The 21,624-nt window shown below is 39.0% G+C and overlaps 1 non-coding gene across 1 annotated transcript; it reads left to right on the top strand.

The window, feature by feature from the left end:
• Positions 1–2,051: 2,051 nt before the first annotated feature.
• LOC141624651 (small nucleolar RNA R71) lies at positions 2,052–2,158 on the top strand. Its single transcript, XR_012534456.1, has one exon. It is a non-coding gene; the product is annotated as a small nucleolar RNA R71 (small nucleolar RNA).
• Positions 2,159–21,624: the final 19,466 nt, after the last annotated feature.

Raw genomic sequence — 21,624 nt, 5'->3', positions numbered from 1 at the left:
CATTATTATGGTAGAGGTCCTCAATAGACCGTGGCCCTTGTTGTTGATAATGATCGATGGCATGTCCAATGTAGGGATTAAAAATCCCTTCAAATTCGTCGTCCCAAAGACGACAAACTTCATTGAGTTGATCATTGAAAATCTCTTGCTTAGATGGAGACAACTCTCCCAATTTCTTCTCTTGGCCAATGAGGCCATCCTCTTCTTCCTTGGTTGATTTTGATGAGCTTTGCAAGCTCTCTTTGTCACAATTCACTTGCTCTTTGAATGGAGCATCTTCAATTTTCTTCCTCCATTGGAGTTCCGATTTCTTCCTTTCATCTTTTCGGCTATAATGATCAATCATGAAACATGGCTCATGAAAACGAGGAGCTCTCATAGTCTTGTCAAGATTAAAAGTTATGCTTTCATCTCCCACTTCTAGAGTGAGCTCACCATGTTTCACATCAATCACCGCACCGGCGGTGTATAGGAAAGGTCTTCCTAGGATGATTGGAATGTTGGAATCTTCCTCCATATCAACAATGACAAAGTCCACCGGGATGAAAAACTTCCCAATTCGAACGGGGACATCTTCCCATATTCCTAATGGTGTCTTCGTCGATCTATCGGCCATTTGGAGTGTGATGTTGGTGCATTTAAGCTCTCCCATCCCCAACCTTTTACTTACCGAGTACGGCATGACACTCACACTAGCCCCTAGATCACATAAGGCTTTGTTGATCGTCGTGTCGCCAATGGTACACGGTATTGAGAAGCTTCCCGGATCCTTTAACTTTGGAGGTGAACTCCCTTGAAGTATTGCACTACTCACCTTAGTGAAGGCGATAGTCTCAAGTTTCCGGATCGACTTCTTCTTTGTGAGGATATCTTTCATGTACTTCGCATAGGCCGGGACGTGATTGATTAATTCCGTGAAAGGAATTGAGACTTCTAAATTCTTCACAATTTCCATGAACTTTCCAAGTTGATCATCAAATTTGGGCTTGGCTTGACGACTTGGAAAAGGAAGTCTAATCACAATGGGCTCCTTCTCTTTGGCCTTGTCTTCATTTTTCTTTGAACTTTCTTCTTTTGATGATTCTCCATCTTTGGAGTTTTGCACAATTTCTTCCTTTTCACTAGCTTCCACAACTTCATCCTCAACTTGCTTCTTCGGTGCTTCATACCTTGTACCACTTCTCAAGTGAATGGCACTAACCATTTCATGTCTAGGGGGATTATTTTGAGGTGGTAATTGCCCCTTTTGTCTTTGTGAGCTTGAAGATGCTAGTTGAGTCAATTGTGTTTCCAACATCTTGGTGTCAGCTAGAATGTTGTTGATGGTGGTTTCCTTTGCTTGGCTATCTTTTTGCATTTGGGTGAAAAATTCTTGTTGATTCTTTTGCATTTGGAGGACCGCTTTTTGGACATCAAAACCTTGGTCATTTTGGTGATTGTATGGATTTTGATTTTGGTAGCCTTGGTTTTGATTGTAAAAGGGTATTTGATTTTGGTTTCTCATGGGTGGTGGAGTGTATATTGTTTGAGGGTTTTGAACATTTTGGCTTTTGTATGAGAGATTTGGATGGAACTTGGTGTTTTCATTGTAAAAATTTGAATAAGGGGTACCACTTTTATATGCTTGGAAAGCATTCACTTGTTCGGTTGTTCCCCTACACTCACTTGGGTCATGACCCAAAGTTCCATAATTCTCACATATCCCACTTGGGATTGATGAGGATGCCGTCATGGCATTGACATGATGCTTCGATGATTTTGAGTTTTCCTCAAGTCTAGCCATAGCTTGTTCAAACTTCAAGTTGATTGTATCGATATGGGAGCTTAGTTGGGCACCTAATTGAGTAACGGCGTCCACCTCATACTTTCCTCCTCTAGTAGCCTTGCGAGGCCTACTATATTGTGAATTGTGGATTGCCATCTCTTCAATTTTGCTCCAAGTTTGGTTGTCATCAACCTCGGTGAACATCCCATTCGATCCCATATTAAGGATATTTCTTGAGTCTTCATAAAGACCGTTCCAAAATTCTTGCACCAAAAATCATTCGCTAAGTCCATGGTGAGGACATGAGCGACAAATTCCCTTGAACCGCTCCCAAGCTTCATACAAAGACTCTTCATCCCTTTGCTTAAAACCCGTAATTTGAGCTCTTAACATGTTGGTCTTTTCCGGTGGGTAGAATTTTTTGTAGAAAGCTAGAGCCAACTTCTTCCAAGAATCTATTCCAAGGGTGGCCTTATCAAGGCCCTTCAACCATTGCTTTGCGGTGCCGATTAAGGAAAAAGGAAATAAGACCCATCTAATTTGGTCTTGAGTCACGCCCGTTTGAGAGATAGCATCACAATAATCGCAAAAGGTTTCCATATGAGAATGAGGATCCTCACTAGGCATCCCCCCAAATTGGCTCCTCTCAACTAGTTGGATGAAGGCGGACTTGGCAATGAAATTTCCGGTGAGATGTTGCGGTGTAGGAGTACCATTTGGTAGATTCTCCTTGGTGGGTACGGAGTGTGACGAGAATTTTGGCATTGTAGGTGGATTTTGTGGGGTATTGTGTAATGGGTTTTCTTCTCCTTCTATTGCGAAAGGATTGACAAACTCACTAGTGGGTTGAACAACTTCACCAACACCTCTCAAATTCCTCCTAACAAGTCTCCTATTGTTCGTCAAGGTTCTTTCGATTTCACGGTCAAAAGGTAACAAATCACTTTGTAACCTTCTAGACATGCAAAATATCAAACAACTCAAAAACAATTAGAACAAACCTTGAGGAGTTTTACTTCCTCAAGGCGAAGAAAGACACAACTAATAACAATAAAAAGAAATCTAAATCAAACAAACACCGTCCCCAACAACGCGCCATTTTTTTTTTGATGCGACCCCGCTAAGTGTTCACAAATTAAGATGTGGTCGTTGGTCACGGTCGAATCAAAACACAATTTATAGCTTAACAAGCAACTCTACAATTAGTAAAGAGGCAAGTAAAGGTCGGATCCCAAGGGACGGGAGTTGAAATGAGATTTCTATTGTAACTAGTGGTGTCTAAGGGGTGTCACAAATTGGGTTGATGTAGAAGGTTACTAAACTATAATAACAATGAAAATAAACAAGCAAGATGAATTAAAGGGGTGTAAACAATTGATTAAAGGCACTAGGGTGTCATGGGATCATAGGGGAATCATGGGATATGATCATACAAACATGTTCTCAAATTATAAGCAAGCAATTATTGTTGTGATGGATTGAGTTGGGTTATATCTTACAATCCTAGGAAAGTTTGGGTCCCGGAGCCGAATCGATTAGATTGTACAACACCTACAAGTCGACTTAATCTTCCCTACTCAACAACATGCATGGTCTAATGAGACTCGAGTTGGGTTATGTCTTACAAGTCTCATTGAAAAGATAGGAGATGATAGTAAATGCAAGGATTCATAGGCTTAGCATTTCATCAAATATAACATGTGCATGAGTTGAGATCAAAACAAGCAAGCAAATAAAACATGAAAGCATATTAATTTAAGCATGAATCATTCCCCATGTTGGTTTCCCCTAATCACCCATTAACCCTAGCTAAGAGACTACTCACTCATTATCATGTTGATCATGCTAGAAAGGTTGTCAATCATACCAACAATATGAAACATGATGAATAAATGAAAGTAATTAGCAATAATTAAAAAGGAATTAAGAGATTATACCTACTAATGATTCCAACAACAAAGCAAGAATAATAGAAGTACTTGAATGCTAGATTGAGAGGTTGTCAATCTCCCAATAATAACCCAAATAATCTTCAATTACCCAAAATAAAGGATGAACAAAAGAGAGATTAAAGAACTAAAACTTGGATTAAAACTTGATTAATACTTGATTACAATATTGAAGAGAGATTTGATTGATATTAACTACACTAATTATTGATAAGAAGAACATGCTCCTCTAATTAGCCTAATGGGGTATTTATAGTGAAAATTAGGGAGGATGCATTAGGGTTAACTAAGGGCTAAACTAGTAATTACACTTTTTAAGTTGAGCAAGGAGGACCCGGTATTTTTCGAGAGAAGGGCTTCTCTTTTCGTAGCTTGAAGAAGACAATCCGTCTTTGTGAAGAAATCCGGGCGGAATAAGGTCTGGACGGACGGATTTGGGCGGTGGAATCCGAGCGGATTCTCGAGGAATCCGGACGGATTGTTGAGGGGAATCCGAGCGGATTCGAGCACGGGGCGCTTTCGGATTGTGCGAGGGCTGGACGGGCGGATTGTTGACAATCCGCTCGGATTGTCAGTCAGCATAGTAACTTCTTCTTTTCTTCCCTTTTCTTCCTAAATTCCTTGGGGATTTCCTTGGGGACTCAAGGATCTTTCCTCAAACTTGTTCTTCTACTATGATATGTACAAAGGCCTTCTAATCTTGTCTCTCCTTGATGCTTGGTCATTGAATTCGATCAATTTAGTCTCGTTTTGCCATGAAAATGCAAGATTCTTACTCCTTTCCTACCAAGGGATCAAAATCTCAAAGAATATGCAAAACAAAGATTTAAAGATAAGAAATGACCCAAATAAGCACTAAAAAGCATGGAAACAAGGCTAATTCGGGGGCTAAATATGCACCAATTATGGTCACATCACAAGGCTCTTCAACCATTGTTTTGCGATACCAATTAGAGAAAAAGGAAATAAGACCCATCGAATTTGGTCTTGAGTCACTCCGGTTTGTGAAATCGCATCACAATAGTCACAAAAAGTTTCCATATGGGAATGAAGGTCTTCACTAGGCATCCCCCCAAATTGGCTTCTTTCGACTAATTGGATAAATGCGGATTTTGCAATGAAATTTCCGGTTAAGTGTTGTGGTGTGGGAGTACCAATGGGTAGGTTATCCTCGGTTGGTACGGAATGTGATGAAAACTTAGGCATTGTGGGTTGATTGTGTGATTGATTTTGTGTTGGGTTCTCCTCACCTTCTCTTGCAAAAGGGTTGATGAACTCAATAGTATTTGGTTGAATATCTATAACCTCACCAATACCTCTCAAAGTATTTCTAGCAAGTCTTCTATTGGTTGTCAAAGTCTTTTCAATTTCGTGATCAATGGGTAACAAGTTACCTTGTGATCATCTAGACATGCAAAATATCAAACAACTCGAAAACAATTAGAACAAACCTTGAGGAGTTTTACTTCCCCAAGGCAAAAAAGCACACAACTAATAACAATCAAAGAAAATCAAATCAAGTTAACACCGTCCCCGGCAACAGCGCCATTTTTGGTCGGTCCGCTCTGAGCTTAGATTTCGGTTACTTGTCGTTAGGAGCACCTAGACTAAAACAATATTTATAACTTCACAAACAACTCTACTACTAGTAAAGAGGCAAGTAAAGGTCGGATCCCAAGGGACGGGTATTGATGTCGGATTTTCGATTGCAAGTAGTGGTGTCTAGGGGTGTCACAATTTGGGTTGAGATAAGAAGATCACTAAACTAAATATCAATAAAAGTAAACAAGCAAGATGACTAAAATGAGATGTAAATAATTGATTAAAAGCACTAGGGTGTCATGGGTTCATAGGGGATTCATGGGAATTGATCATACAAACATATTCTGAAATTATAAGCAAGCAATTATTTTTGTGATATGACCGAGTTGGTTTATGTCTTAAAATCCTAGGAAGGTTTGGGACCCGGAGCCGAATCGATTAGATTGTACAACACCTACAAGTTGACTTAATCCTCCCTACTCAACTATATGCATGGTCTAATGAGACTCGAGTTGGTTTATGTCTTACAAGTCTCATTGAAAAGGTAAGTGATGGGTAAAAAATGCAAGGATTCATAGGCTCGCATTTCATCAAACATAACATGTGCATAAGTTGAGATCACAACAAGCAAGCAAATAAATTATGAAAACATATTAAATTAAGCTTGAATCATCCCCACTACTACAGATACAACCTATAACAACGGTCAAAAACCGTTTTTATATAAAAAAGCGGACGTTGTTAAAGCGTCCGTTGTAAAAGGTTTTAACAACGGTTGGTTTTCTTAAGGAAACCGTTGTGAAAAATATTAACAACGGTTTTAAGTATAAAAACCCGTTGTGGAAAGTGTGACTCAATTTTGGGGGGGAAAGTTATAACAACGGGTTGTTTGTAAATAACCGTTGTTGTTTGTTCTTAAAAAAAAAAAAAAAAAAATTAAATATTACTCCTAGCTATAAATATTAAAGCATCCTTTACTAACATATTAAAGCATCCTTTACTAACATTCATTAATTGAAACAACATGGCAATGAACCCTAATTTTATCAACAACGAAGAATGGCTTACACAAACGATTGAAGATGATGGGAAGGTTCTCGCCGGGCTTCCCGCCGATCAACACCCATTAATCAAAGCATCCCTTGAACATCAACGGAATTATTGGATTAAGAGGCGTGAAGCAGTCCGGCTTGTCAACAAAGCCTCATCATCATCATCATCATCATCTTCATACCCTCGTCGGCTGTTACTCGCAACTTGGCTGCGCCAGAGAGATATGTTGAGTTGTACTCTTCCAACCTTATCTCCACATGCAAGTCGTGTCCTTGCATATATTCAATCTGTTATTGCAAAATATGAAGCCAATGACCCGGAAGTTAGCGGTATACCAGAGTGGCGTGATTGGTGGCGGGTTGAGAAGCGCTTTTTACGCTTAATCGGGTTGTTCCACTTATTATACATCTTTTGATTTCGATAATTGCTTTTTGTAATGTATTTGGTTTAAAATTAAATGAAATGATCATTTTGAAAGTGTTGAGTTATGCTTGTTTGATTTGCTTCCATTTTTTCAACTCCATAGATCTATCAGTCATCATCAAGATCTGATTATGGCACAACTTCCTAACATATATGGCACAACTTCCTAACATATATATTAATTAAAAAACAACTCAACCCACACATTAGTATAAATACATTGCATTATCTCAACTAACATGCATTTCCATTATCTCAATATATTCTCCAAACCCTAATCACAAAACATGCTCGATCCGTACTGAAGGACGCCAAAGAAGATGGAAATGAAATAATTAGAAACACATACATGGAAATGAAATAATTAGCAGATGCTGAACGGAACCTAATGGTCGATAAAAACACATACATTGAAATGAAATAATTAGAACAATAAAATAATGACGATGAAACAAACCTGATAATTACAGAACGTACGTAAAGAGACGATGAAATCAACAGTGACGGCGAGAAGATAAAGCGACGATGGGAAAGAGAGAAAGAGACGATGAGAAAGTGTGTGTTTTGTGTTTGTGTTTGGTCAACTGCTTTGGGTTTGTGTTTGTGTATTAAGGTTTGTGTTTTGTGGCTGCAGCAGACTTGTGTTTGTGTGGTTTATAGTATGGAAGGTATTGACAACGGTTATTAAACAACAACCGTTGTGAAATATGTTTTAACAACGGTTATAAAAAACACCCGTTGTTAAATAAGTTTTAACAACGGGTTTCAAAAATAACCGTTGTGATTACTTTTCACTAACTTTGCGCCAATTTTGCGCCAAATTATTAACAACGGTTGTGCATGTGTGACCCGTTTAAAAACGAATAACAACGGTTTTTATAACCATACCCGTTGTAATTGATTTTAGTAAAATTCGCGCCATACATTCTACAACGTCTATTGTGATTTTCGTGAATATTCGTTGTTAAAGGGGCGTTGTAGTTGCCTGGATTTGTAGTAGTGCCCCCATGTTTGTTTCCCCTAATTCCCCATTAAACCTAGTTAAGGAAACTACTCACTCATTATCAAGTTTAACATGTTAACAAGGTTGTCAATCATATTAACAAAGCAAAACATGATGAATAAATGAAGATGATTAACAATAATTAAAAAGGGATTAAGAGAATTATACCTAATGATGATTCCAAAATAATAATGCAAAGAATAATAGAAGTACTTGATGATTGATGGAAGGTTGTCAATCTCCCAATAAACCCAAATAATCTTCAATTACCCAAAATACAAGATGAACAATAGAGAAATTAAGGAAATGAGATTTGTATTAATACTTGATTAGAAGTTGATAACAAGATAAAAGAGAGATTAGAATAATATAAACTACACTAAAGATTGATAAGAAGAACATCATAGTCTAATTAGACTAATGGGGTATTTATAGTGGGGATTAGGTGCACAAATTAGGGTTACTAAGGGCTTAAATGACGACTAAGTCCTTGAGGAATCGCTCCTCTCAAGAAAAGATGCGGGTCTCCTTTTAGCTAGTCTTCCAAAAATATGCGCATCTCGAATGAAGAAAGAAGGGGGCGTGTTTCTCTGAAGGACAAGCCGAGCGTCTAAGGGTCGGGACGGGCGGATTGGGGAGCTTCTGGACGAGCAGCCTGGCGGTAAGCACGAGTAGCCTGGCGAGCTTCTGGACAGGCGTCCCGATGGGTGAGACGAGCGGATCTTAGCTCAGCTTCCATTTCTTCTTTTCTTCTTTTCTTCTTCCAACAATCCTCCGGGATTTTGTCGGGGATGCAAGGATCTTCTTCATCATTGTCCATCTACTACATTATGTACAAAGGCCTTCTACTCTTGTCTTCTCTTTGATGCTTGGTCATTAGATTCGATCAATTTAGCTCTATTTTGCCATGAAAATGCAAGGTTTGCACTCCTCTCCCGCCAAGGAAACAAAACCTCAAGGAATATGCAAAACAAAGGACTAAAGATTGTAAATGACCCAAATATGCACTAAAAAGCATAGGAATGAGGCTAATTCGGGGACTAAATATGCTCAAATATTGATCACATCAATTCCAATACTTGGTGACTAGCTTAAGCATAATGGGACCATGATTTTGAAATGAGGGCGCCTAATCACCCAAAATCAAGCATCAGCTGGGGCTCCCAACATTCATCCACCAGGTTCATTTTATTAGACTCACTACGTTCATTAGGCTCATTTGTTACAGGTTCCAAAATCGTCGCTCTGATACCACTTTGTAACACCCCCACCTAACGAGGAGCCTTAACAAGACCTCCCCTACTAGATAAGGGTGTTACCATCTCGGTTGCCCGAGGTCAGTAATAATCAACTGTCGATTAAAGAACGTTTAAGTTCTATTACAAGTGAATTACAAACAACTGACGATATAAAAGATACAACTCAAGACCACTACCAGCTAAGCAAAACTACTTATGTCGTGACTCGAGATATACTTGTCCCTCCAAGCACCCAGCTATGATCCAAATCACAACCTGCTAAGACTAACTGCTCACCATAGTGGATCACGGCAGACACAACAAGAACAAACAACACCACAAAACCACACAAGGTCAGTGACTGAGATAAGAGACATACAAGAGAAGACACAACACAAGTACCACAACACAAATACACCACGCCTCCTCCAACCAACCACACATCTCTTATTGCCCGAAGGTCCAGTCCTGCTAGTGGGGGACCGCGGCCGTTCCCACCTAAGCCCCGCTCATCTATCCGAGCGATAAACCCATGTTCCTTAATGTGCACATCCCCTCCCGTGGCGGGTTCCATGGAGGGAAAATCCAGGGCGTGAAGCCACTCCCGCAAGTGACTCCACTCAGCCGAGGACGCACCTCGAGAACCACAAACGAACAATCACACTCAGCTGTACAACAACAATCACCAACTTATATACCAACACAACATTACAACTATCACAACCAATCAATAATATTGAGTATAAACCAACCAAACAACATCAATAGACTCTATAGACAATCAACAGTACTAAGTAGGCAAACCTACCTTTAGGAAACCGCAACAATTTCGCATCCGCTCACAAGACACCCATCAACCATGAAAACCACATATACAATCATTATAACCATCTATTAATACCACTATAAACCTACTGAAAACAAGGACGGCGATGATGATGACGACGACATACCTATTATACAGCAATCCGGCGTCAAGATCGCTACTCGACTCAAGCATGCCATCCCTAAGGTGCTCTCACTCACAAAGGCATCAAGGAGGTGAAGCATTGTGAAGGAGAAGAGGAGTGACGGAATTTAGGTTTAGGAGGAAGGTGGAGAAATGATTTGGGGTTTCACGATTTAGGATTTATAATTCCCCGCTGCAAACCCGTTACTCGATCGAGTAATCAACTAACTTGATTGAGTGACCTCTACTCGATCGAGCTCCCAAGCTACTCGATCGAGTAGCCTTAGCTAGATCGAGTATCACGCACTCCAACGCTCACACCGTCACCAGTCATCACTCGTAAGGTTTCCGAAGGTCAAGATAGATGTCTAGGGTCAGTCAACGTCGGTCAACGGGTCCCTAAAAGGATGAGTATTATAGGAAGCCAGACTCCCTCCTGCGGACGGTCCCATTCCTGACATACCATTTCGCGACGATCCTCCACCCTTTGAAAAACCTGAGATCGATCATCCACCTATTCTTACTGAAGCAGAAAAACGTCTTCAATATCTGGAAGAGAAACTATTGTACCTCAAGGGGGATGACATCTACAAAGAAAATAGCCGAAAGTATGAAGCAGTGAATACTCATTGCCAACCAACTTCAACATGACTGACATTCCGAAATTTAAAGGGTACAAAAACCCTCTAAACCACATTTGTGCTTTTAAATACTACATGTCCATCAAGATCATTAAGCCAGAGATGTTCCTAAGGATCTCTCCATCATCTCTCGGCACCATTCCCAAACAATGGTTCTACTCTCTAGACCACAAGAAAATTTCTACTTGGGATGATACTGCCATCGAGCTCACTAAACAGTACGCAGATAATGCTGAGATCCAAGTCAACATGCGCACTCTAAAGGTCCTCACCCAGAATGAAAAAGAACCTTTCACCGACTTCCTAAGTAAGTTGAGAAAGACTAGCACCCAACTAGTTGAGCGTCCAGATAAGGCCACTCTTGTGGAGAAATTCGTGGACAATCTAAGGCCTATCTATGTGAATCATTTGAGGTACCAAAACATCAAATATTTCAAAGATTTAACAGTGTTGGGTACAAGGATCGAAGACGATATTCGAAAAGGACTCTTGTCGAAAACTGTAGGGCGCGAATATCAAGGCTCAACTGGAAGTCGTTCCTACGGTTCCACTAGCACAACCGACAATGTCAACATCATCAAGTCATCTAAGAGAAACAATACACCAAGGAAGTTCACTGATATTGGTGACACATACTCAAATGCGCTGAAAACATTGTCAAAACGGGGCAGAATCTAGCCAATTGGACCTACACCTGACCCAGAAAAGAAGTCTAAATTCTGGGATGGCAAGCTTATTGTGATTATCACAGGGGTAAAGGGCTCCACAAAGAAAACTTTTATAAGTTGAAGAATACTATTACGGACATGATCGAAGATGGGCTCTTGCCAATCCCTTCCGCAAGTAAGCCTAACAACACTCAGAATCCTCTTGGAATTCTGATGATCTCGGATGAGGAATCCACCTTGGATTGCTCATACCTAATCTCTCCAGTCGAAGATGAGATCAACATGGTTGACCACGGAGAAACCTACTCTACCATCGCACCTACTATTGCCGATTTTATCGCATGGGTAAAGTGCGTGAGTAGACAAGTCGTTGAACTGGAAGATGTCTTGTTGTCCCTACGCAATCCTAATGCCTCAACTCAAGAAAAGGAAGCCACGCAAATGGCCATTACTCTATCCCATGAATCTACAATGCGAGAAGTCATCATGGTAGATGACGATTTGGTTCAGCAAATCATCGATCTAGTGGCCGGAATTCTACGCTTGAAAGAACTCAACACTATTAATGGCGTTTGGACATACGACGACGGAGATGTTTACCTCAAAGAACACCCTTTAGTCAAAGCCTTAGAAGATCTTGACATGGATAATCTTACTCGATCAGGTCGCCCATATCAAAATGTCACACTATGATAGACGAATAATTCAGCTACCAATGGGAATGTTGCACCTCCAACAGATAATAATGAGGATTCCGCCACTGATCACCTAATGAAACAACTACAGAAGACAAAGGCTGATCTTTTAGTCAAGCAGGTCGTGGCTAGATCATTTCCACATCGCCAAGGTTTACTGCAAGCATTGGCTAAACTCAACGTAGCACATGACTCTACTCCCGACGATGTAGTCAACCTATTCCTTCAGGACTCAGTCAAGATAAGTAACCTAGTTACTTTCTGAGATGAGGACTTGCCACCTTTTTGCGTGACTCACAATCTAGCCTTGTACGTCACTGTCACATGTCTTAAGAAGATTATACCCATGACATTAGTGGACGATGGCTCCGCAGTCAATGTCATACCACTAAAAACAACATATAAGCTAGGCATAAAAGAGTCGGATTGTACCCCGACTAATCAGAGTGTTCGCGCATACGATGGAACGCGGCATAATGTAATAGGCCTTATCAATCTTATTATAGCCATTGGGCCAGTCGAAAGGAAGGTCAATTTCCAGATAGTAGACATCGAGGCATCCTTTAAAATACTTCTAGGAGGGCCATAGATTTACGCTTCCAAGGTTGTGACATCCACGCTCCACCAAAAGATAAAGATCCCTTTAGATTGCCGAGTAGTGACGATCACTTCGTCACCCAATAAGGTCGTAATCGGGAAAATGTCCAGTAATCAAGTTGTGTCGGATCCAGTGTACGAGATGGGAGGATTCCAGATCATCAATCTCATAGAAAGTGAATTGGCTCCTCTATACTTCATCCCATTTTTTGACCTAGTGGTCAAGCACATCCTCAAATCTCAGGGATACTTCCCGGGAATGCCACTAAATCCTATCGGGAATAGCACTTTCCCGTCTTTCAAGGAGGGTCACTCCTAGAATATACCCTTAGGATTGGGATACAGACCTACAAAAGCGGCGACTTTCGAAATGCTCGCTCAAGTTCATGAACGCAAACATCAAGGAGTAAAAATGCGGCCGTATCACCCTTCACTGAATGGGTACTTCGTCAAAGAAGGAGACCATGAATCTTTTCACGGGTTTCCTGAACCTTGGATATTCAAAGGCAACAAGCTAGCTGGAATTGAAGTGTTCCATGATTGCTACTTCATCCCTTAAGAAGTGGTTCATACCGTCAGAGCTCGTCTGATACCTTGTCTCGACGAACAAGTCGTTAGCCTTTTGTTCGGAGAGGATCGATTCGTCAGGGCAGCCCAAGATGATATTATTACCATGATACTACGGGATGACCATTTTAACCCTGCGACGCTCATCAAAGAGGCAGATCCAGCCAATCATCATAAAGGATGGATAAAATCGATCAAATGGACCAATAATCAAGGAAGGCTCTTCAAGCTCACACTGGATAAGGAGAGATGTTCAAAGGAGAGCCAGAAGATGACGAGTTCGAGTCTGAGTCAGAGTCGGAGTCAGAACCTGAGTCTTAGTCTAGAGAAGTCGCTAAAGAGTCTCCTCCTCTTGTCACTCCCCATCCTATCATTTCTCTTAGCATAGCGTCGTCTAATAACAGTAACCTGGGGAATGTCCCAGCAGCTATCCCTCTACCGCCACTAACTACTGTGCAGATGGCCTCTTTGTTTCAGCTATAATCAAACATTAATATGAATAAATCTAATTCTGCTTACTCTTCGTATTATCTTGATTTTAATTCTGTTTATGATGATACTGAGGATGATCCTAACCCAGACTCAATCGAATTACCTGGTGCGGCTTGAAACTTTGTCATCTAAGTCAACCAACCAAAACAATATTTATAACTAAAAAGCTACTCTTAGTAGAGGGGTAAGTAAAGGTCGGATCCCAAAGGACGGGTATTGAATTAAGTTATCGGTTGTGGAAAGCTATGTCTTAGCGTGCCACAAATTGGGTTGAGATTAGAGGTATCAAGCTACACTACTTTAATAATGAAATGTAAAGAAATGAAAGTAGAACAATCAAGTAAAGTAGGGGTTTGTGAACAATAGATTAAGGCACTAGGGTGTCATGGGTTCATAGGGGATTCATGGTGGTGATCATACAAACATGTTTTCATAGCTGCAAGCAAGTTATTGTTGTAGTGAAATTGAGTTAGTTTATATCTTACGATCCATAGGAAGATTTGGGTCCCGGAGCCGAGTCGATCAAGACTGTACAACACCTACAAGTCGACTTACTTTCATCCTCTTCACTTCTATTCATGGTCTAACAAGACTCGAGTTAGTTTATGTCTTACAAGTCTTGTTGAATAGATAAGAGATGTATAAATGCAAGGTTTCATAGTCAAGCATTTTATCAAGCATATCATGTGCATAGGTTAACACTACAACGAGCAAGCAATCTTATTATAACATATTAGATTAAGTATGAATCTACCTCCATGTTATAGTTCCCCTAATCCCCCATTAACCGTAGCTAGGAGACTACTCACTCATGACTATGGTAAACATGCTAATGAATGTGTCAATCAAATAAGCAAAGTTAAACATGGTAAATGAGTAAAGTAATAATTAAGCAAGGGTAAAAATGATTATACCAACTTAAGGATGATCCAAATAATAAGCAAAGACTAATACAAGAACACTTGATGAATGATGAAGAGTTGTCAAGTCTTCAATAAACCCAAATAGTCTTCTAATTACCCAACTAAAACTAAGAACACTTGAAGGATTAAAGAGGAATTAATATTTGATTAATATTGAATTAAGAGAATATAACTTGATTAATGCTAAATTCTATCTTGGTAAACTTGGTTGTTAATCCCCTAACACAATGGGGTATTTATACTAAGTACAAGTATTAGGGTAACTAAGGGCTTAAATGACGATTAAGTCCCTAAGAAGATGATTAGTGCTTTGTAAGTCCTAGAGGGAGCCATCCGGATTGTCATTGAAGAAAACTCGTGCTGCCCAGGGATCCACTCGACCTGATGGTGAGACTCCCGGATCAAGTCTTGAGACGCCCAGATTGACGGTTGAGACGCCCGGATTAAGGCTTGAGACACCCGGATCTTCGATCAGCTCTTCTTCTTCTTCTTTGGCTGCCCAAGGATCTGTGGGGATCGATGGGAGGTCGTGGGGCTCTTCATCATTGCCCATTTCTACTTCATTTATTTACTTAGGCCTTTAGTGATGATCTCCTCTTTAATTCTTGGTCATTAGATGCACTCCATTTAGCTCTACTTTGCTCCATAAGTGCAAGGTTAGCAATCCTCTCCTTCCAAGGACACAAAACCTCAAAGAATATGCAAAGTAGGGAACTAAAGATAAGAAACGAACCTAATAAGTGCTAGAAAGCATAGGAACGAGTCTAGTTCGGGGACTAAATGTGCACAAATATGAGTCACATCAAATATCCCCAAACCGAACCTTTGCTCGTCCCGAGTAAAGAGGTGACTAAAACTATGACCCTTATTAATACTACTAGCGGGTCTCACTCTGCCTCTTCAACTCATAACAAGACATCCATGAGGTAGATGCCTTCTTGCAAGGCAAGGTGGGGCTTGCCAAAATGGCGATACATCCAAGCAATTAAGCACACAAGATCAAATAGAGGATGCATCTACAATAAGGATAGCCATTTCCCTCATCTAAGTGGCGGAAATCATCTAAAAGGGAAGCAATCTAAGGGTACACATTCCATTGTAGATATTATTTCTCCAAGCTACTAAGTAAAAAAGGATACCAACAAATCACCTCCAAGTTGTGTTAAACTAGGGTACTTTTATCCTCAATCACTAACTGCTTTTGTCAAGAGTAGGCTCCCTATGGTGTTAAAAACACTGTAGGATCGCGGAATTCCCCCTCCTGCCTAGACAAGAAGAAGGGTCGTCCCCTCTCCACCATGTAACAAAGAAAGGATCATCAATGAATAAATGAGATCAATGTGCTTTGAGTTTCATAATGATAGTTTGATTTTGTCGTGCTTCCCTCCAATTTCTTGTGGCATTTGACTTTTGAGAACATTTATTTGCCCTTTTTGATGTTTGGCAATTTGATATCTGGCAATTTCTTTGCATTTTTGAACATTTTTAAAGTAACCCCATTTTTTAGCAAGGGCACTTTTATTGAAGCATATGAGTCTATTTTTGCTCCTCTTTTCATTGATTTAATTTTTGTGCAAACTTTTTGACTTTGATTTTGGTACGTGAACTCAATTTGGAGATTTATTGTGCCCATTCCCTTTGTATTTGGCAAAACATGATGATAGAGATGAAAGAACGGTCGCATGGCATCAAGGGTCACCTTGGAATAAACGGTAGCCAAGGAATCATCACACCACAAGGTACTCTTGACTAGGCCTTAGTCCATGGGTCAAAAGATACTAGTATGACACATCCTAGGGTGTTTTGAAGGTATTCTAGCAAAAAAAGTCTCAAGGAGAAAAAATTATCTACAAAGGCCTATATACACTTGCCAAGCTTCCCAACTAGACATTTTCACAAACTTTTTCCTAAAATGCAACTACATGCCATGATGCAACTAACATATATAAAACCTAATGCAAATGCTACTGTCACTAGTATGCCAAAAAATCTAAATGCAACTCCTATAATCACATTGGTTTGTACCTACATGCTAAGCCAAATTACTGTGACACCCTCATTTATTGCGGAAAAGTAAACACGTAATTCCTAAATAAAAACTGCATGGATATGTTTGTAATAGGTTCATTTGGGTAAAAACCTGTAATTTTTAAAACCATAACCTGTTATAAAGATATCCAAATTGGAAGGTGTCAAACATACAAGGTCTAACTAGAAGTTTCATAACATAACCATCGCTAAAGTCGCGAATAGCAAATTATACAACTAAATGTAAAGAGGGAGACATATGTCCCTAAAATGTATGTGACATAAAAAGTGTTTAAGGGTCACAATAAAATAAAGCCAATCTAGGTCCCAAGGTTACTTTGCTCGCTAGCTCGTCCGTGTACCCCATATATGCATCACCTACCTGTCATTCGCATTTTATACAAATACGAAAGCCACGATCAAATGGGGAGTAACTCCGAGTTCTCCCAAATTACGAAATGTCATAATTAATATAACATGTAAACATAAGAATATGAATATGAATAACACATAGCCTTAGCATATAGATGCTAGACAATCGTGCTTATCATGTGAACAACAATATAACAACACATAGTCCTAGCATGTGAATACTAGACCGACTCATACTACACTATCATATGAATCACATAACATCCAGGAATTCAAACTCTATCAACCATAGCCGGCTTGCATCTCACCTTCTATGATTCATAGAATCATCAAACAAGAAAGGACAATATATCTAGAGACAGGCATAAGTTCTTAGCACGGTCAATAGTCACTTTGTAACTCGAGTCTATACCACGAGGTAGGGAAGGTAATCGAACCGGTATCCTGGCTCAGAGGTTCTATAAAAACATGGCCAAGACACAACACAACCCTAGTCCTAAATCTGCGCAGACCTAGACATGCGGATAAACACCACCGCACCCAAGACCCACAATTTTATAAAACCATGTGAGTACCCTAAGGAGTCCACCAAAGGGTTGGCTAGTACTTAAGCTGACCACTTACTCTCAAAATAAGTAACGAGGTCATGCCCCAACTTGGATATAAACCCACCAGGTCAGGAACACAAAGGCTATTGAACAGTGAACATACACTCGTCAAAGACTATAAAGACCTATCTATGACAAACACAACAATACCATACGTATAAGCAGCTGGCCAACAACATAATCCTCAATATTAATGGTACTCATAACCTTTATATATTCAATTACCCAAATTGTAAGAATGAGAAACCAACCTGCAAGAAGTATATTCAGCTGACAATCCAACAAAATCTCCAATATCAATAATAATCCAAATTCCAGCTAACCGTTAATCTCATAATTCATGAGAATAAGCTAAAATGGCAACAAGACAAGAAGACTGAAGTATAAGGCAACCAATTCATCCAACAACCAACATGTGAAATGATAGTCACAAATATTAAGGCATCAACGTAAAACATCCAATCTCACCTCAAAGACAAACCCTCGACCCGAGTCCCGCGACGGGTCATCGGTCAAATCGAGGCTGACCGGTTTAAACCTAGTTTGACCAAACTCGTTCGGTCAATCTGGCCCAGCTCAGAGTCTTGGCCTACTTTGGCCCAAATTACAAAATGTATCACATTGTCATTCTCATGCTATTTCCAATTTCTATCATGTGAAAAACGAAAGTAAGACATTATCAATCACTTAAACACTTAACAAACACCAAACACAACATCAACTACTAATGTGACATTAATTCGTCGAGTAACTCGGAATAGTTACCTTACGCTAGAAAAAGGCAAATAACCCTTGAGAAAGCTTCTAAAACCCAAAATTACTCTTCATCTTCAACCACATATGAGTCACCTAAAATAATTATGTGAAAGGACGATATTAACGAATTATCGTTATATAAAATATGAGACGGAAATTAATTTAATTATATTTTAAATAAACCAAACTAGCGTCAAAATAATTTATAGTCACGGCTCAAAAGTTATAATGACAACCTCAAACTCGGCCTAACCACCAACTACACATGGCCTCAAACTCGTGACTTAGCTAGGCCACGCCTGGCCACGGCCGGCCATCTTGCTAAGCTACAGCCAGGCCACTGCCAGGCCATCAGACTCGCCTAAAAGCAAGCCACAGAGAGTCCGACACGACCACCACCCGACTACCCATAGCCACCCTTCACCCTACTTCATAACCTGACCCAAAAATCAGTCCAAAATAGAACCCAAAAGATGCCTAAGTTCGACCCCAACTCCAGTCCTCAAATGCAAAGTGAAAACCCACGATGACGGCTCTCGTCCCGCCCAAAACAGAGTACCAATCGTCCCCTTAAGACTCCATTCTCGCGCCTAAAAACAGTCTAGTGAGCCAACTAAGTCGGCATTTAAAACGGTTTTAGAGCGGAAATCCACAAGTATAAAGCAACTCAAAAACAGTCCCTAAAGACTACAAAAATCGCCCCAACACAGAGTCCAAATCAATCCCTACATGTCAGTATACACCGTCTCAACTATAAAACACACCAATTATCACCCAAAACAATCCATACATGTCAAAGATACACCGTCTTAAATATACCACTTACTAGCTAGCATCCCAAATGATCCCTAGAGGTCAGTATACACCGTCTCAATCATCTCCACATATCAGTATACACCGTCTCAACTATACAACTGACTAATTAACATCCATAAGGATCCCTATATATAGTTATACACCGTCTCAATTATAAAACAGACTAACCAGCATTCGAAATAAACATATTTTACAAGTAATATCGAGTAACCTATAATTGTTACCTTTTTCCGATTGAACTAATCAGTTATGACTAACAAATCTTATACAAGACCGTCTATCTTAGCATCTACAACGGTCTTATAAAAAAATAAAGATGAAAGTATAAATTGGGTTTGTAAAAATACATGACGAAAATGAATTTTACTTACAACGGATTGACAGGAACGATGGGAGCAGCAATGTGGAACGAAAATCATTGATAACGGATGACAAACGGAGTGGCAGGATCAATTTAAAATCTGATAAAAATTAAAACAGAACGAAAAGAAGAAAAAGGAAGGGAGAAGAAAGAATCTTTGCGTGAGAAATGAGGGAGCAACCAGCTAGCTAGCTATTTATTATACGTACGTTTCTTCATCGTTAAGAAATTTCGCTCGTTTTTAAAACCGTCTCGAGTTAATATAATCGGTTTTAGTAAAAGTTTCAGTAATAAAACGGAATCAATAATAAATAAATTTAATGAGTGAAAATAAAATAAACTCAGCTAGTTAACGTAAATAATACAATATCAGCTTGAATCGGAATTATTAGCGATTTTTACAAAACTAACGGATATTAATAAAAATTGCTAATTTAGTGAAATAAGCTCAAAATAGCTAATTGGACGGTTTTGTTCCCAAAATCCATCTCGGGTTCACTTAAAACAACTTTCATAAGGACTCGTAAAGAAACGGAAATTATTAAATAAATAAACTCGAACTAACTTCAATAAACTCGAACTAACTTTAAATAGACTTATTAATGATTATTAAAATTAACGTATCGAATTATGATGAAATTAATTAATTAGCTAAGCATATATATATAAATCGTTAAATGATGTAATTAAATTCAAAATAGCAATTAAAAGAATTTTATCCAACTTAATAAAATACGGGGTGTTACAATCACCCCATCTTTTAAAAAGTTTCGTCCTCGAAACTTGAAAGTATAAATGAAAGGTTATAAAAATAAAATTGGAATTGAGATCGGTAACTAAAACATTTAAAAGGTTATTTATCGTAAGAATCAAAATTCTTTCAAAAGTTTCAAATAAAATTTTCCGACAGAGCCAGATTCTCATCAAGGGAACGAAAGTGTTCTCGTTACATATTCAAGAACATCACATTCCAAATCAAAGATAAGGTCAAAAGGCAAATCATTTGTATATATCAAAAATCAAAATACCTTCAAAAACATTAATGAAGAGTTTTCAAAAATAAAAGTCTCATTCATGGAACGGAATTGCTCTTGTCGTGCACACAAGAACGCTAACTTTCCAAGTCAGAGACAAATTTAAAACAAAAACTATTCGCCGACAAGCGTAGAACAAGTTATCAAACGTTTCCAATAACTAGTTCTAACATCCGATCAACGTTAAAATCAAAATAAGAGAAAGGTAATCTTCTCAAATTTTCTTTTGCAAAAAGCCAAAATAGAAATAAAGGTTTCACTTTTAAACTAAAAGGGGAGTTAAATTTCGGAAATATAATATTAAACTTTGACAAAGAAGTTATAAATAGATCAAGATTAATAGAAATTGGATAAAATTTAAAGAAATTTCGGGTCTAGTAATTAAAATTACGATAAATGAGTTTATATTCAAGGAAGGAATAGGGAACTAAATCAAGTTTTCATTTTCAAGTCTTCAAAAATAGGTTAGGTTTGCAGAAGTGACATAAACTTTTAAGAATGAATCGAAACTGGTAGCTTGAAAGTTTAGAAGTTGTACGAAATGAAAAGTAAGTTAGACATCATGGATACAAGTATGCTAAGAGGGTCCAAGCTTAACCAACAAAAGAGGTATGATGAACTTCCTAGGAATAAGAATTGAGGTCAAATTTACAAGGATGTCAAAGATAGAGTTTCACAAGATACGAGTGTCAAACTTAAAGGAGGAGCAAGATGAAGCGAGGAAATGAGGTATGAACGGTAACGCTTATGATCAAGGAGAAAGGGAAATTAGACAACAAGGAAACGCCAGATACTCAAATCTCAAACAACAATGTCATCACTCCACTAAGGAAACAAAGGGTAATAACCAGGTCGGGAAATGATAGGAAATTTAAAAAGGGATATATGAACATGTCATGATGTGAGACTAAAAGAGTCGAATCATAAAGATAACTAGTTAACAACCAGTAAGAGATATTAGAATTAGGGAGGTATTCAAGACTAGGAAATAACGAGTAAACTTTTATACTTAAGAATCAAATCCAACCAAGGTATGAACGAAAGGGAGGAAAACGATTAAAGGTATGAAAGAGGATTTTAAGGCTTAAACCATACGCTTCCTAAAACTTAAGGTTCTCTCTAACAAGGTCACGTCTATTAGGGT

This window comes from Silene latifolia, chromosome X (genome assembly GCF_048544455.1).
Source record: "Silene latifolia isolate original U9 population chromosome X, ASM4854445v1, whole genome shotgun sequence".
NCBI classification, from domain to species: domain Eukaryota; kingdom Viridiplantae; phylum Streptophyta; class Magnoliopsida; order Caryophyllales; family Caryophyllaceae; genus Silene; species Silene latifolia.
The sequence above is the reverse complement of the archived record's forward strand: the minus strand, read 5'-3'. Positions and strand labels throughout refer to the sequence as shown.